Source organism: Prionailurus bengalensis, chromosome D4 (genome assembly GCF_016509475.1).
Source record: "Prionailurus bengalensis isolate Pbe53 chromosome D4, Fcat_Pben_1.1_paternal_pri, whole genome shotgun sequence".
NCBI classification, from domain to species: Eukaryota; Metazoa; Chordata; class Mammalia; order Carnivora; family Felidae; genus Prionailurus; species Prionailurus bengalensis.
Genome location: NC_057359.1, coordinates 8,549,789 through 8,566,061, shown reverse-complemented (window position 1 = coordinate 8,566,061; position 16,273 = coordinate 8,549,789).

The window sequence follows — 16,273 nt, the reverse complement described above, 5'->3', positions numbered from 1 at the left end:
GGTGGGCATGGGCAGGCTTGGTGAGGAAGAGAAGCGGTTCCAGGTCCCTGGGAAGAGATCTGGTAAATGGCAATGTGCCATCCCTTCCCCATCACACTGGTCACATCTGCTCAGACAGCTGCGTTCTACCTTCCTAGAGACTGAGACTAACAGAAGGAAGTCAAGACCAAAAACAACGAACTTTCCATGAGCCCCACTGGGTACCAGGCACAGAACCAACATTATTTCACTGAATCCTTTAGAGCCTGATGATGTAGGTCTCAATGTGGTCCCTTACAGAGGCTCAGCCACACTGAACTTGCATAGTCTTTGGATCTCGATTTGAACCCTGGCTCTGCCATTCACTAGGAGGTTGAATCAAAAATGGCTTAAGGTTGGCAATTTCGCATGATAGGCTAGTAGTTGTACGGTCAATTTCTCTGGACCTCAGTTTCTGTACCGTTAAAATGAAGATAATAATAGTGTCTTTGTCCGGGCTGTGTGGCAATTAAATGACAATGCACACTGTTTTACACATGTCAAGGACTAAATAAACACAGGCTGTAATTATCACTCTCTTGCTGGCTGCACAAGAAAACTGTACAAGCCCAGACAGGGTCACCTGTTATCAAGGAGAGGATTCCGCTGGTGAAGACAGCTTTTGAATCCTGTTGGCCATCCCTGCCCATCCAGGGCCATGACAAGGACCCAAGAGAACTCTCTAGTGTGATGGAAATGTTTTCTGGTGTCCTGCACAACATAGTTGGAGTGATTGAGCACTTGCAATGTATCTAGTGTGCTTCAGAAGTTAAATTTTTAATTTTCTTAATGTTTATTTTTGAGAGGGAGAGACAACACAAGCCAGGGAGGGGGAGAGAGAGAGAGAGAGAGAGAGAGAGAGAGAGAGAAAGAGAAAGAGAGACAGAATCCGAAGCAGATTCCAGATTCTGATCTATCAGCACAGAGCCCAATGCAGGGCTTGAACTCACGAACTATGAAGATCATAACCTGAGCTGAAGTTGGATGCTTCCCCGACTAAGCCACCCAGGCACCCTAAGGCCTCAATTTTTTAATTTAAATTCATTTAAAATTTAAACGACCACATGTGGCTCTAGCCTGCCCTACTGGGCAATGCAGTTGTAAGGCTTCTCTTCTGCCCTCATGAGGGCATCTAACCTGAGGTTGGAGGGGGCGTTTGGCTTTTGGGAGGGGAGTGGGTTCTGAGCAAAGAAGAAAACCTGACTGTCCCCGGTTCTGGCCCAGAAGCTGGGATGGGTTTCCGTGACAACAACAACAGCATTAGAAGCAGAGGCTATCTGACTGGTGGCCTGGAAGGGTCTCCTTTGTTAAAGAGCAGAGAAGATAAATCTTCCAAGGCATGGACAACAGAAAGAGAACTCTCAGAGGATTATCGCTGTCATTTATGCGGGTCCCAGGCTTCCCCTTGAGGGATTTTGGGGAGACTTTTGGGCTCCCTCACTTGGGCCAGTCCGAGACCACATACCATCTCTCCTTCAACTTCTAACCCAAACTTCTCTTCTTTTGCCTCAGTCTCAAGGATAGAGGCAGACATGTTCACAAGAAACCTTTCCTAAAATAAGGCAAAGTATTGGGGCGGCCTGGGTGTCTCAGCTGGTTAAGCATCAGACTTCGGCTTGGGTAATGATCTCACGGTTCGTGGGTTCAAGCCCCATGTTGGTCTCTGTGCTGACAGCTCAGAGCTTGCGGCCTGCTTCAGATTCTCTGTCTCCCTATCTCTCTCTCTGCCCCTCCCTGGCTTGCGCCGTCTCTCCCTCTTAAAAACAAACATTTAAAAAAAAAAAAAAGAGTAAGGGAAAATATTAAGTTATCACCTAAAAACAAACAGCCATCTTCCCCCAAGAGTTTAGGTCCAGGTTTAAGTTTTGCTGTGCTTCAAAATTGCTTCTCTCGGGCTGGTGCCCTAGCCCCGCAAACGAAGATACAGGTGGTTCCTTACATCTCAGGGCTCCCCATGCCTCCCTGGTCAACTCTGACATGACTCTCAGACTTGGGAGTATTCTCGCTCGTGTGTCTGTTCTTGTGTGCTGGGCCTTCACCGTTGGTCCTTTTCAAGCCGTAATTCACCCCTCTCTGCCCTGCTGCAGGGTCCAAGGGGTCTGTACCACCCTGGCTCCCTTGCCCTCTAACAGGATGTCAGCAGATGAGAGAACATTCTGGGCATTACCCCCACCCTCTCTCTGCCTGTGGGGCAGTCGTCTGGGCAGCAGCCGAGTTACAAGAGCCACGGAGAGTTGAACCGCCCTTCTGTTTGGCCTCGGCACTCAGACTCCAGGAATGCCTTCCCTTCTAGTTGTAGCTTCAGACCTGCCAGGGGCTGCTAATCACTGACGGTCTCCCTAGTCCCTGTTGGTCCCCTTAATCCTAAGGACGTCTCTGTAAATAGAATCTTCATTACAAGCTCTTTGAAAAAAAACCCTTGGTGTGTGCTAGCAATTTCCCACTGGGACCCTCATTAGTGTATCCTGTCTACCTTGAGAAAAATTATTGCTGTATTCTTCCCATCACTGCTGAAAAGATGAGGCATTTCTGTCTGAGGATTCAGGCCTCCCCAGCCTATCACTCCCAGACAGAGAAATACAGCCCTTGGAATTATAGACCAGGAGCATATATCCAGCTCACGGATGTTTGGTAGGGCAGTGATGATTGGCATCCTTAAGTGCCAATAAATGATTCATCCTTCCTACCAGAGGCCTCCAGCTCTGCTCTCCTTCGTTTTCAATGACAATCTGTTGCGTTCCCTTCCCCAACCCCAGCCCATACGTACTAATGGATTTTCGTGACTACAGGAGGAAACACTATGCATAAAGCAAGTGGGAATATACGCACCAGCAAGAGAAGCTTTGGTGCCTTCTCAAGACATCAAGAAGTTATCTGGGCCAGGCTCATATCTTTATTCCGATATGGTTTTATTAACCTTGTTTCATAAGTGAACGTAGCAGAAACCCAAAGACAAGAAAAATGCCCAGAGATGACAAACATCTGTTTGCCATGCTGCCACCCCCACTCCTGTGCCCAGAGAAGACATTCTTCATCAATCACATCACTCCTTCCCATTAGAGAGTCTTCTGATGACAGTTCTCTAGCAGCCAACTCGAATCTGTCAGAGCTGACCCTCAAACCCATCTGCCATTCTGGTACGTGCTCAGATTTCAAAAATTAAGAAGCAGAGCTAGAAATCAGTTCCATAGTGTCCTAGTGCAGTCCTCTTTTTGAAAGCTTTCCCTACAAATCGAGAACTGCAGACTTTGATCGTGTAGTACTTAATACTATTAAGTCTTTGTAAGTCAAACTCCCTGAGCCCTAGTTTCTACATTATAATATGGAGATTATTAAGACCTTCTTGGGAGGATTAATGGATATATGAATGGAAAGTACCTGGCACGGTAACTATCACGTAATAGGCACTCAGCTCATGGTGGCTCTTATTATCCCTTTTGTGTAAAAAGAACATTGATGATGTTCACCATCCAGAGCATGCCCTTCTGTGGTCATCATTAGGGTCCATGGCCATTGGGCTATCCACAAGTATTTTGGTTCTCCTTGAATATATGCATGGTAGATCGTATTCCTCCACCACATTTGACTTACATGTGGCCAAATGGCTTGCTTTGGCCAAACAAATGTGAGCCAAAGAGATATGGGTTACTTCTGCATAGTATTTAGCTACTGCTTCTCTATACCAGCCCCCCTTTTTCCTGTATTGGTAATTGTGGAAACAGAGGTCAAGATGGAGCATTCATCTGCCAAGGGCTGTGAGTGACAATGATGAACAGAACCCCAGGTAGACCCCGTTAGACTTGTAGGGTAAATGAGAAATATAACTTTGTTGGGTAAAACCACTGAGATTTTGGAGTTGTTTCTTTATGCAGCCATAAACTAAACTATTTGATGAATACTTCTTTTTCTATCGAGGTTCCAGGGAAGCTGAAACTTTTCCATTGCACAGTAGAGAAGGGACATGAAATATTCATATGTCTTCAAAGTTCATATCCCCTGTCATTTTCTTAGCCCTAGGCAGTGCTGGATAAAAATCAACTTAAAATGTATCAAATGCCCATTATGTGCCAAGCATCGTTCTGGGCACTTTTGTGAGCTAACGTGTACACTTAGCACAATGTCTGTCATCTAGTAAATACCCAAATTCATGCTAATCATCATGGTCATAATTACTATGCATCATCTCCAGTCCTTATGCAACCCAGTCAAGTAGGGACTGGGATCTCCATTTGACAGAAGAGGAAACTAAACCACAAAGCAGTTAAGCCCTATTTGCCAAGGTTTCCAAGATAGAAAGTAGTCCAGCAAGGATTTGAACTCAAGTACAGTACACTTGAAACCAAAGTTCCTTGTTCTTTCCACACTGTTCCATACATCTCCCACCAAAGACTGCCAGATTGTCTGCAGTGTCCTATCCTGACACATCTGCTTCCCACTGGTGGGGTGGGGGGTACTCTACCATCAGACCTGTCCCCTGGTTCTACCATTTGCAACTATTCTAGGTTAATTCATTGAGGAGAGAGAGAGAAACCAGCCTCCCCCCTAAGCCAATGCACACATCGAAATTAAAACTTGGCGTTCAGAAGAGAAGTGTTTCTCTACCAGCTTCAGGATTCACTATCAAGAGGGGTTTCTTCCTCCCTCTTCCTTCAAATTTCTTCAGAATCTCTAGGCTGTCATTTATTTCTATTTCAGAAGTAGCACAGGACAAGGGACCAGTGAGAAGTTTGCCCTGCTCTGCCCATCCCCCTAGAGCTGCTGAGGCCAAATCAGGAGGAAGAGAGGGAACCCAAGCACGGACAGCCCCACCAACCGACCTCTACTCACTACGTCTTCCTTCAGGCCATTTATTTCATTAAAGCACAGGATGCTCAAGGGAACCTCAGGAAAGGGGACAATTTCATTTTTCCCACACCTTGGAAATTAAAATTCTTTCCAAAAAATAATTTGCTTTGTTCTTTGAGAAAGCTAAGGAGAGGAGAAAAGGGGTCAAGGAGTAAGAGGTAAGAAAATGAGAGGCAAGGCAGGATGGAGGGAGGGAAAGTGGGAAGGAAAATAGTTACATAGAACAGGGGAAGAGAAGGGGATTACAATGGGAAAGAAGAGAAAGGAAAGAATAGCAATGAGCAAGAGTTTTGTGGTTTCAGGAGATCAGCAACCCATCTGATTTTTCATCTGTTTTCAAATTTTTAATTGGTACTATATTGCCAGTTACTCGTATCTGGGGTGTTTGGTCAGGTTCCTTTCCCGAGATCTCCCCCACACCCTCATAAAAGCCACTAACTCAACAGGTCTCACAACTGTGGTTTATCTTGAAAGGACACAGAATAATGGGAAGGAGGAACTTTCTAGTCTATCTGACCTGTGTCTAAAATGCAGCCCTAGCATATTTTTTTTTCAACCAACCAACGTTGATAACCATGCATGTGCCAAGCCCTGTTGGAGACAGTGGGTTTTAGTGAAGAAGATTCCCTGCCCACATACAGCTTCCATCCCAGAGGAATGAATAAAAAGGAAAATATGTACTATTTTAGTGATAAGTACCTTGAGACAAGTAATCCACAAGGAACAACAATGTCGGAGGAAGGGCACTTTTACATAATAGACCGTGGCAAAGGATGATGCTAGGGCAAAGCTTTGAGGAAACAGAGGAGTGAACCCTGTAGGTATTGGGTGGGTGAGAGCAAACCCCAAGTACAAATAGCCTGTGGCAAGAGCATACTTAGTGTGGGCACAAGGATCAGTGGATTGTAGGTCCCGGGGCTGTGGAAAAGTTTTTGTTCAGACGCCACAGTGAACTGGAAATATAGGAAGTAATGAATGAAAAATAGGACATTTGAAATAGACTTGCAGGACTTTAGTTCCCTTAGTGACATCTTCTACAGTAATAATATGTAAGTGAGGGTCTTAAGTAGAAGACAAAGCTATTAAAGGAACCAGGAGACCAGGACATTGGAAGTGTTACCTGTGTAGGTGTTAACGTTACCAAGAACTGGAGGAGAGTAGTGTTGCAGACAGTGATGGGGAGCTGGGTCCTACTCTTCAGTCAATTAGAGGGAGGGCCTGGAGATCACTAGAGGATTGCAATAAGAAGGGAGAGGGGTCTGATGATTAGCAATTCAAATTTGGTTTAGAGCAGAATGATCTGGAAGCAGTCATACTGATCAAGGAGGACACCCATCTTATGCTAGCCTAGTAGGTAAGGGCTATTGGAATGGAAACCACCACCACTTGAGAGAAATGCCAAGAACAGGGTCCTCCAAAGAGAGTCAATTACCTCTAAGTATCATCATTTCACTGGAGAACACAACAGGAACTTACTGTGCTGGTAGACCAAGTTATGTGGCTCAGTTACACGTATCTGAGTTGAGATCTGCCTGTCACTAAGGGTATGACCTGGGGCTAGTTATTTAACCAAACAAGCAACATGGCATAGAAGAGTCCCATAGCTGATCGGCCCACCCAATGGTGCTGCCCTTACAAAACATGTAATAGAGTTAGGGAGTACATTCAAAATGCAAAGGAGAGGTGAAGGGTAGAAGGAGAATTATTGATGATTGATGCTAGTTCCAAAGTCCCCAGTAGAAGAGTTGTAGAAATTAGCAAAGGTAAGAGTTGGGGTTAGAATAGGGGGTGTCCAAATACAAATCCAGGTGCTGATCCTGGACATCCAGGCTTCATACAGTAACTCTCAAACACAGACTAAGAGGTGGTGAGATAGTCCTGCTGGTCTCAGGGCAGGTGGTGGTGGTGAAGCTGTGGGCATGGAAGGTGGGAGGGACAGACTCCTGGATCCACCATGCATACGTTCTGATGGAAGCACGGAGTGGGGGCAAAACAGCATGTAATCTGGGGCCCCCAGTGCTTAGAATTCCCTCTTGGCCCTGGAGACTGGGGGAAGGCAGGACTGACATTCCAAACTCATCTTGATTTCTGCCATGTCTAAACTCTGTGTCCTTGGGCAAGTTATTTAACCTTACTGAGCCAGTTTTATAATCCATCAAGTGGCCCAGTAATACCTATCTCACATGGTCGTTGCAGAGCTTCAAATTAGATAACATCCAGAAAGCATCTAGAAGATAGAGCCCAACATGTGATGGGTGCTTCCTGCTATCAGGCCCATGGCCTGTGGCTCAGTTACACACATCTGAGTTGAGATCTGCTGGTCACTAAGGGTATGACCTGGGGCTAGTTATTTAACCTACCTGAACTTCAGTGTCTTGCATGTGACATTGGTAGAACACTACCAAGTGCAATGGTCTCCTAGAAAGAATAAATGGAAGCATAATGTGATGAGCTGAGAAGTTTTGCCTTCTCTTGGCTGGAAGAGGGGCCAAAGCATAAGAAATCAATTTCCTCCTTCCTACCCCTAACAACTTCTTAGGTCAATCAGAAGGCCTCTGTATTCTAGACTCCCCTGTACCAGGGAGAATTAAGAAAAAATTTTTTAATGTTTATCTTTGACAGAGAGAGAGAGGGGGGGGGGGGGGGAGGGAGGGAGGGAGGGAGGGAGGGAGAGAGAGAGGGAGAGGGGCAGGCAGAGTGTGAGTGGGGGAGGGGCAGAGAGACAGAGTGAGACACAGCATGTGAAACAAGCTCTAGACTCTGAGCTGTCAGCACAGAGCCCAACATGGGACTCAAACCCACAAAGCGCAAGATTATGACCTGAGCTAAAGTCGGACGATTCCCAAGTACCACCCAAGGTGCCTTAGGAAATCCTTAAGGTACGATCAGAGATGCTACTCAGGCCTTTGGGAGGCTAGAGCCCACAAATGGGTAAGGTGGCATCATGCTGAACTGGATGGCTACAGAGACTGGAGTTTGGTGTTGACATTGGGCTAGGAGTAGCCCCAACCCAGGAAAAAGAGAGGTTGAATTCCCTGAGATGGAAGACAGAGGCGGCCCAGGGTCTGCAAGGAGAGGGCAGAGGCCCAGGTGGCTGCTAAGGCAGACCTAGGGACGTGAAAGAATGCCCCTGGGACAAAGCCTTCAGTCTTCATTTCTGTTTCCAGTCCTGCCAACTGGTGGCCTCCAAGTCCAGGATACCCTTGTCATATGTAGCACAAGCAGGGTACATTTTCCCCCCATCTTGTTCTTGGCTCAGAGTTTAGCAACCCGCCTGTTCCTGACGCTATTAGATAGCTATGACATCAAGGTCATTTTGCACACAGGTGTCCCTGGAGGTTGCTTCACCCTTTCCGCATGGGGTGGTGCAGCTGCCTGGCCAAACACTGTGGGTGGCTGTAATGAAGTCACCCTGCATCTGTGGTGTTGTAATTCACTTTGCCCTCATCCCAGCCTCCAAACCTCCAACTCTTGCCTTCGACTCATTCCTTGGTGCCTTAGAATCAACCATTCAGCTAGAACTGAATTTGTTTTAGGATTAGTTTTTTTCCCCTGTATAATGGGAATAGTTTCCATGGCATAGGATTGTTGTAACTCACAGGGATAACACAGAGCTTTGAAATGGTCATGGCAATTAGCGGATGCTAAATGAATGGCAGAGGTGGTTATGGATAGAACTGGTAAAACTATTATTAATGGAAACACTACTACAACAGATAAAGCTGTGGCTGGCCCAGATTTAACCAGCCCTACAGTCCTAAAAATGGTATTATGCCCCCAGCTTTGCCACAGACTGTCTGGTGACACTGAGTTAATGCCAGCACTCTCTGACTTTGTTTCCCTGTCTCTCAAATGGGGAGAGTTCCACCCATTTCAGAAAATGCCCTTGCATCTCTAAAGGTCCTTAGAGAACATCTGGTCCACTCTTTTCTCCTCTGTACCCCACTTTACAGAGGCAAAATCTGAGGCCCAGAATGTAAAGCAGCCTACCTAATTCATACAATGAATACTATTTCTAAATCCACATAGGCTTGGTTTAATCTTTGCTTTGTTTCCTGGTGTGGGTTGGGAGGACTGGGGTTGGGGAAAGGGCAAGTGACCTAGAAATGTAACACTCTCTTTACTGGAGAGGCTTTTGATTTACTGGGAAAACAAGATAAATTCATGTAAAAACACAACAAAAAGCCAAAGTTTAAAAATGAAAGAATGTATAACAAGTTCTCTGAAAAATATAAGATACTTGTACAGGCAAATTGTGGTAGCCTGCCTCCAAGATGGCCCCCAATGATCACACCTTTGCATAGCTTCCTCCCACGTGGTACCAGGACTCATCTGCGTGATCGATAGACTACACTGGAAGTAATGGTAGGTTGCACCAGACCTTTAGGTAACAGAAGACTGCAGCTTCCATCCTGGGATCTTTCTGTACCACTTGCCCTCAAGAAAGCCAACTGCTGTGTCACGAGGACATTCATGAAGTGATAGAGAAGCCTATATGGTGAGGTACCCAGTCAATAGCCAGAGAAGAACTGAGTCCTGATAATAACCACATCCTAGGAGTGAGCAGATGCACCAGCTCTGGACACAGGCCCAGGTGACAGCTTGAGAGCAACCTCATGAGAGATCCTGAGCCAGAACGCTAATCTTGCCTGGATTCTTGTCCCAACAGAAACAGTGAGATATTATGTATGTGTTGTTGCAAGGGGCTCAATTTGGGGTAATTTGTTACGCAGCAATAGATTGCTAACACATAAACACAGATCATCATCATTCTCCATAGAGTACTTACTGTGTGCCAGCCCTGTGCTCCCCAAAGAATAGGTAGCAAAGACACAGGACAGAAGCTCCAGCTAGGAATTTTGACAGCATTGGGCTGAGATTGGTACCTTGGGGAAAGGTAAGCCATACTGATGGCAAAAACGCAGAACCCTCAAGAGAGCTGACCAAAGTCAAGCCACGATTTCTTCCCCAAAGTGAGATCACAAGGCTCAGCTGTGTGACTATATGGACGTATGTGAGAACACTCGCACACTCACATGAATATCGTGAAGGGGGTAGGGCTCTAAGTCATGGCTGCCTTCCACGTGGCCTTTCGAAGGAGGCAGATTCTTAAAGGTTGCCAACAACTGGTAGGAATGAAATGCCTTCTGTGGAGTAGGACCTTCGGCTACTCCTATTTGGAAAAGTCTGGCTGCTTCTGTGAACCAGGTTTGAGTCCTACATCCTACCTACATCAATACGGTGTGAAGTCAAGTCAGTCTCTTATCCATTTCCAAAATGGGCAAGGCAGATTTTCTACATTCCCAAAAGGATGCAGTAAAGGTAAGACGAGAAAATGCTTTGCCAACTATAAAACAGTACGATAATGAGCAAAGTGAGATCCTGTATATGTGGGCCCAAGAGCGGCCTGGCTCAGCACATCAAGTTAACAAATGGTAGTGTTCTTTTCCTATGGACAGGCTGACCTCTGGAAACAAGAGGAAGAAGTAAAATCATGGCGGCAGGTGTTTCCGGACTTTTGGCTTGTGCCCACTTGTCACTTTCCTCCCAGGGAGCCATCTGTGCCCTGAAGCATCCCCATGTCCCCCACTCCTCCTCCACCCAGGACTCACCAAGTGGATAGAGGAGACCTCTCTGCAGCTCTGCTTTGTTCATAACAGGCAGGATATGGATCCCAAAGCAGGGGGCAACAGGGAGGGAAGGGTTTGACCTTGCTCTCGCTAGGATCTGAGGAAGCTCAACTGCCTGAGGGCTGGGAATGGAGTGATAACAACCAGCAACACTGAAGGGGTAGGGAAAACACATGCCTAGTTTCCTTTTATCCATCTGCCTAGGGCCTGGGCATTGATTTCCATTTCCAACTCTAGGATTAATGGGACAAGGCAATACACATCTGCACACAGGCATGATTGTCCCCAAGAAAAGGAGAGGAGGTCTGTTCCAGGCTGAATTGTGTCCCCCGCAAAAGATGTTGAAGTCTTTACCTCCAGAATCTGTCAATGTGGGAGAGAGAACAGAGTCTTCTGCTTGTATTTCAAGTCTTCCAAGAACGGACTGGATCGGGCGGAGGTCAAGTGTCCCTTTTAGCACCAGACATCCCTACAGGTCACAGAATTTCAGTTTTGTACACTTGCTTATGGTGTCCCTGGGTGTGAGCTGAGGATGCAAGTTAGTAGGTTCATTTCTACGGGGGCCAAAATACTGTGTTCCAGACACACAGCTCTCTTTGGGTAAGCGTGTCTAGCTCCAAAGCCCAAGTCTAGACTATCTGTCTGCAAGAAAAATGAAAGGAATGCATTTTTGTGTGTGTGTAAATAGGCCCGTGTACGTATATGGGGAGGGGGGAATTTCCCCTCATTTGCTAATTGGACAGTGGGAAGCTGATGAGGACTATATTCTCTGCCAAGGTCTTGGTGTACATAATTTTGCCTTGCAGGTTTTAAATCCATACAACTTAAATAGGTCAGGAAAAACAGTGAAAAAGTTTGTAATGGGCAAAAGGATGATTAAGTGTCCTTAGGAAAGAATGTTAGCTATTTAGATGAATTCTCCAGGGCTATCTGATTCTGAGGCCATCCTACCTTTCATTGTCTCTGACTATTTTGCAATTCTGTAGAGCTTGAAGCTAACTCCTGCACGTCTAACAGGATGCAAATGATGCTTGTTTATAGAAATGCAAAGATTGGGGAATGAAGATACAATGGATAGTCAACACTTGTAACTTTTAGCATATTCTGGTAACACTTCATTCTAGAAAGAAAAAAATAAGCCCCCCTTCCTTTTCTTTGAAAGAAAAGAAATTTAATTCCCTTCAAGGAATGGGAGGGGGTCCTTGAGGTAGCCAGCTAAGCAAGAGTCATAGTCATTGAGGAAGGGTGGAGGGGAGTCTTATTTCAGAGTAGGTGAGATGAAGGTGGTCCTTTACAGGGAGCCTCCTCCAGGAACACTGGGTTCATATAAATGTCAACACGGTCAATTTACAGCAGAATGAAACACTAAGGAAAACCTCTGTCTCTTGTATTTAAATTACAATAAATCCAGACTTTGGACCTAACATAGCTGGAATAGCATCCACCATAATACAAACTTAACCATTGTTGGAAGACAGGTAAAAGATTGAAAAATATCTATATCATGAATTTTGAGTCACTCATTGCTATTTTCCCATAAATTTGGAAGTCCTTTGATATAAAAGGTACCCAAAGTGTTAATTGACCAATAGCTTTAAAGCACATGACTTCTATAAAGCTTGGAGTTTTTCAAATTTTGAATTGAGTTTCCATGTTGATAAAAAAGCCTTGTGTTTTATGGGCAATTTTTGCTTAATTCAAGGTCTTTTACCTTTTGTAAAATATTTTTCAGCTTCTCCTAATTTATTTAGAGAGAAAGACAGAGGCAGACAGAGAATCCCAGGAAGGCTCCACATTGTCAGCACAGAGCCCAATGTGGGGGGGTCCATCTCGGAACGATGAGATCGTGACCTGAGCCCAGATCAACAATTGGATGCTTTAGCTGACTGAGCCCCCCAGGTAGACTTCATCCTCCCAATTTTTAAACAAAGTTTCCATAACTGAATTTTTTTTAACATTTCTCCATGTAAAAATATTTGTATAGACAACCCTAAACACTCTACCAAAAACTATTAGAATAAATGAATTTGGTGAAGTCACAGGATACAAAATTAATATACAGAAATTTGTTGCATTCTTTACACTAGTAACAAACTAGCAGAAGGAGCAATTAAGAAAAAAATCCTGGGGCGCAGGGGTGGCTCAGTTCATTAAACATCCAACTTGGCTCAGGGCATGGTCTCCTTGTTTTGTAAATTCAGGCCCCTCATCGGGCTCGGCTCTGCACTGCCATCACACAGCCTGCTTGGGATTCTCTCATCTGCTCCTTCTCCATTTGTGCATTTACGTGCAAGCCCTCTCTCTCAATAAATAAACTTAAAAAAAAAGAAAAGAGAGAACACCGTTTACAAATGCATCAAAAAGAGCAAAATACTTATGAATAAATTTAACCGAGAAAGTAAAAGATCTACATTCTGGAAACTATACAGCACCAATGAACAATAATTGAAGATGACACACACAAATGGAGAGATACTCTGTGCTCGTGGATTGGAAGGATTAATATTGTCAGAATAGGCCTACTACCCACAGCAGTCTATAGATTCAATATAATCCCTATCAAAATACCAATAGTATTTTTCACAGAACTAGAGTGATACTAAAATGTGTATAAAACCACAAAAGATAAAGAAACTTAAATTTTAAAAAAGGGGTAGGCGCCTGGATGGCTTAAGTCAGTTAAGACTCTGACTCCTGGTTTCAGCTCAGGTCATGATCTCAGGGTTTGTGAGTTTGAGTTCTATGTCAGGCTCTGTGCTGACAGTGTTGAGCCTGGTTGGGATTCTTTCTTTCTCTCTCCCTCTCTCTGCCCCTCCCCTGCTATGGCTCTCAAAATTAAAACATAAGCTTAAACACACACACACACACACACACACACACACACACACACACACGTAGCCAAAGCCATCTTGTAAAAAACAAAAAACAAAAAAACAAGCTGAAGCATGTTCTCTGATTTCAAATTATACTATAAAGTTGTAGAAATCCAAACAGTATGGTCGTGGCACAAAAATATATCAATGGAACAGAACAGAGAGCCCAGAAACAAACCGAGGCTACATGGGCAATTCATCTACAACAGAGGAGGCAAGAATAAAGAGTGGGGGAAAATGGTCTCTGCAATAAATGGTTGTGCTGGGAAAACTGAACAGCTACGTGCAAAAGAAGGAAACCTGGCCACAGAGTAACTGAGCTCAGCCTGGACAGGGCCACACACACAGTGCATTTGGGCCACAGTTTGAGGAAGTCACATGTTTTATCATGGGCTGCAAGGAAACCTGCTTGACTCTTACCCTCGAAGTAGATACTATTTCTATTATGCTACGTGACTAAAACATTTTCCTTGGACTTAGAGATGCTCTATTTTATAAGGCTGTCTGCTCGGCAAACATTAAGTTAGTTTGTTTGAAAAGTGGTTGATGTCAGGATGCCTGGGTGGCTTAATTGGTTAAGCATCTGACTTCAGGTCGGGTCAGATCTCATAGTTCCTGAGTTCAAGCCCCCTGTCAGGCTCTGTGCTGACAGCTCAGAGCCTGGAGCCTGCTTCAGATTCTTTGTCTCTCTCTCTCTCTGCCCCTCCCCTGCTTGTGTTCTGTCTCTCTCTCTCTCTCAAAAATAAACACAAAAAATTTTTAAAAAGAAAATAAAGGGACACCAGGGTGGCTCAGTTGGTTAAGCATCCCACTTTGACTCAGGTCATGATCTCACAGTTTCTAGGTTCAGGCCCCACATTGGGCTCCATGCTGACAGCTGTGAGCCTGGAGCCTGCTTCAGACTCTGTATCTCCCTCTCTCTCTCTCTGCCCCTTGCCCACTTGTGCTCTTTCTCTCTCAAAAATTAATAAACATTAAAAAAAAAAAGAAAAAAAGAAAAGTGGTTGATGTCCCTGCTCACATAATGTGCAGAAATCCAAAGATTTGGATGTGCAGAGACCCAAAGAATCGTCCCCTTAGACATGACCCCTTTAAATATTCTAGCACACGTACTCTCATGTACAGTTACCCTATCCTCCTCACAAGAAATTTGACACTGATTTCCTAATTTCTTAATTCCACCAATTCATTAATATCAAGTCCATGTTAAAATTTCTCCCATTACCCCAACCATCTATTTTGTGGATTAGAGAAAAAGCCAACCAGAATCATTTCAAGTTTAACTATATTTGGTTGTTTTGTCTCACTAGTATCTCTGTCCAGTACAGCCCATTCTCTTAAAAAAAAAAAAAAAAAAAAGAAAGCCTCGCATTCTGAATTTGTCTGATTGCCTCCCTGTAAGATCATTTAACCTGCCCCTCTCTCCTACATGTTTCTGGTAAGTTAGAAATTGAATCAATGGGCACCTGTCTGGCTCAGTAGGTAAAGCACATGACTCTTGATCTCAGGATTTTAAGTTTGAGCCCCACTTCGGGTGGAGATATTACTTAAAAAAATTAAATCTTAAAAAAAGAAATTGAGACTAAATAATATTCAGATTAATCCATGTTGGCAAAAGTACTTCCTCGGTGACATTTATTTTAAATGCAGTGAGAGTGCATCAGATCAATAGGCATATACTCTCAGGGGGTTTTGCTACTAGTAATATTGAGTTTGACTACTTGGGGGGCACCTGGGTGGCTCCAGTAGGTTAAGTGTCCAACTTTGGCTAAGGTCATGACCTCATGGTCTGTGGGCTGGAGCCCTGCATTGGGCTCTGTGCTAACAGCATGGAGCCCACTTTGGACCTTCTGTCTCCCTCTCGGTCTTTGCCTCTCTTGTGTTCTTCTCTCAAAAATAACCATTAAAAAAAAAAAAAGTTTGCCTACTTGGATAAACATGACAACTGCATGATCTCTCCTTCCAAGAGACCATCTTCCCTAAGAAGCTTGTAAGAAATCTGGGATGTAATCCTTTTGGCATCAAGAAAATCGGGGGCACCTGGGTGGCTCACTCAGTCAAGTGTCTGACTTTGGCTCAAGTCATGGTCTCTTAGTCTGTGGGTTCAAACACTGTGTTGGGTCTGTGCTGACAGTTGAGAGCCTGAAGCCTGTTTCAGATTCCGTGTGTGTGTGTGTGTGTGTGTGTGTGTGTGTGTGTGTGTGTGTGTATGTGTGCATGCGCGCACGCCCCTCCCCAGTTCACACTCATCTCTCTCAAACATTTCAAAAAATTAAAAAAACAAAACACCCATCCCTGTAATAGGTTGGACATCTATTAATGATTCTTCCCTGAATGAATTATTGCACTGGGGCTAGGCTTCCCTACTAATCATCAAAGCCAAGCTTTTAAAATTAAAAAAAAAGGGGGGGGGGGAGAATGAGAAGAAGAGATTTAAGAATCAGCAACAAGTCTCTTCCTATAAAGATGCCAGCCTCTTAAAATTGATCATGATGGCTCTCAAGATTGCCTTTAGGAACACCAATCAAGAATTTTATTCTGTAATTAAAGGTCTCCAGGATCCATCCTTGGACACTAATGGAAAGATGACAGAACAAGGAGGAAGAAAAGGAAGAAAAAGAAGGAAAAGCACATCAGGGAATGTTTCAAATGTGAACAAGCTATATACTTAAAGAGCTATCCTTTTGTATGGGGGAGGTAAAAAATAATCAGCAGATACTCCAACTACTAAGCAAATGTTTGAGGACAAAGTATTTATATGGTCTCAGCGTGCATTCCAAGTTACTTATCAATTTAATATGAAAAGTGTAACTTAGAAGTTGAGCAGACAGACCATCCTTGACCAAGCCATCAAAGTTAACATGGCCAATAGGACAAAACAGCAGCAGGTGCCTCCTGCTGTGACCT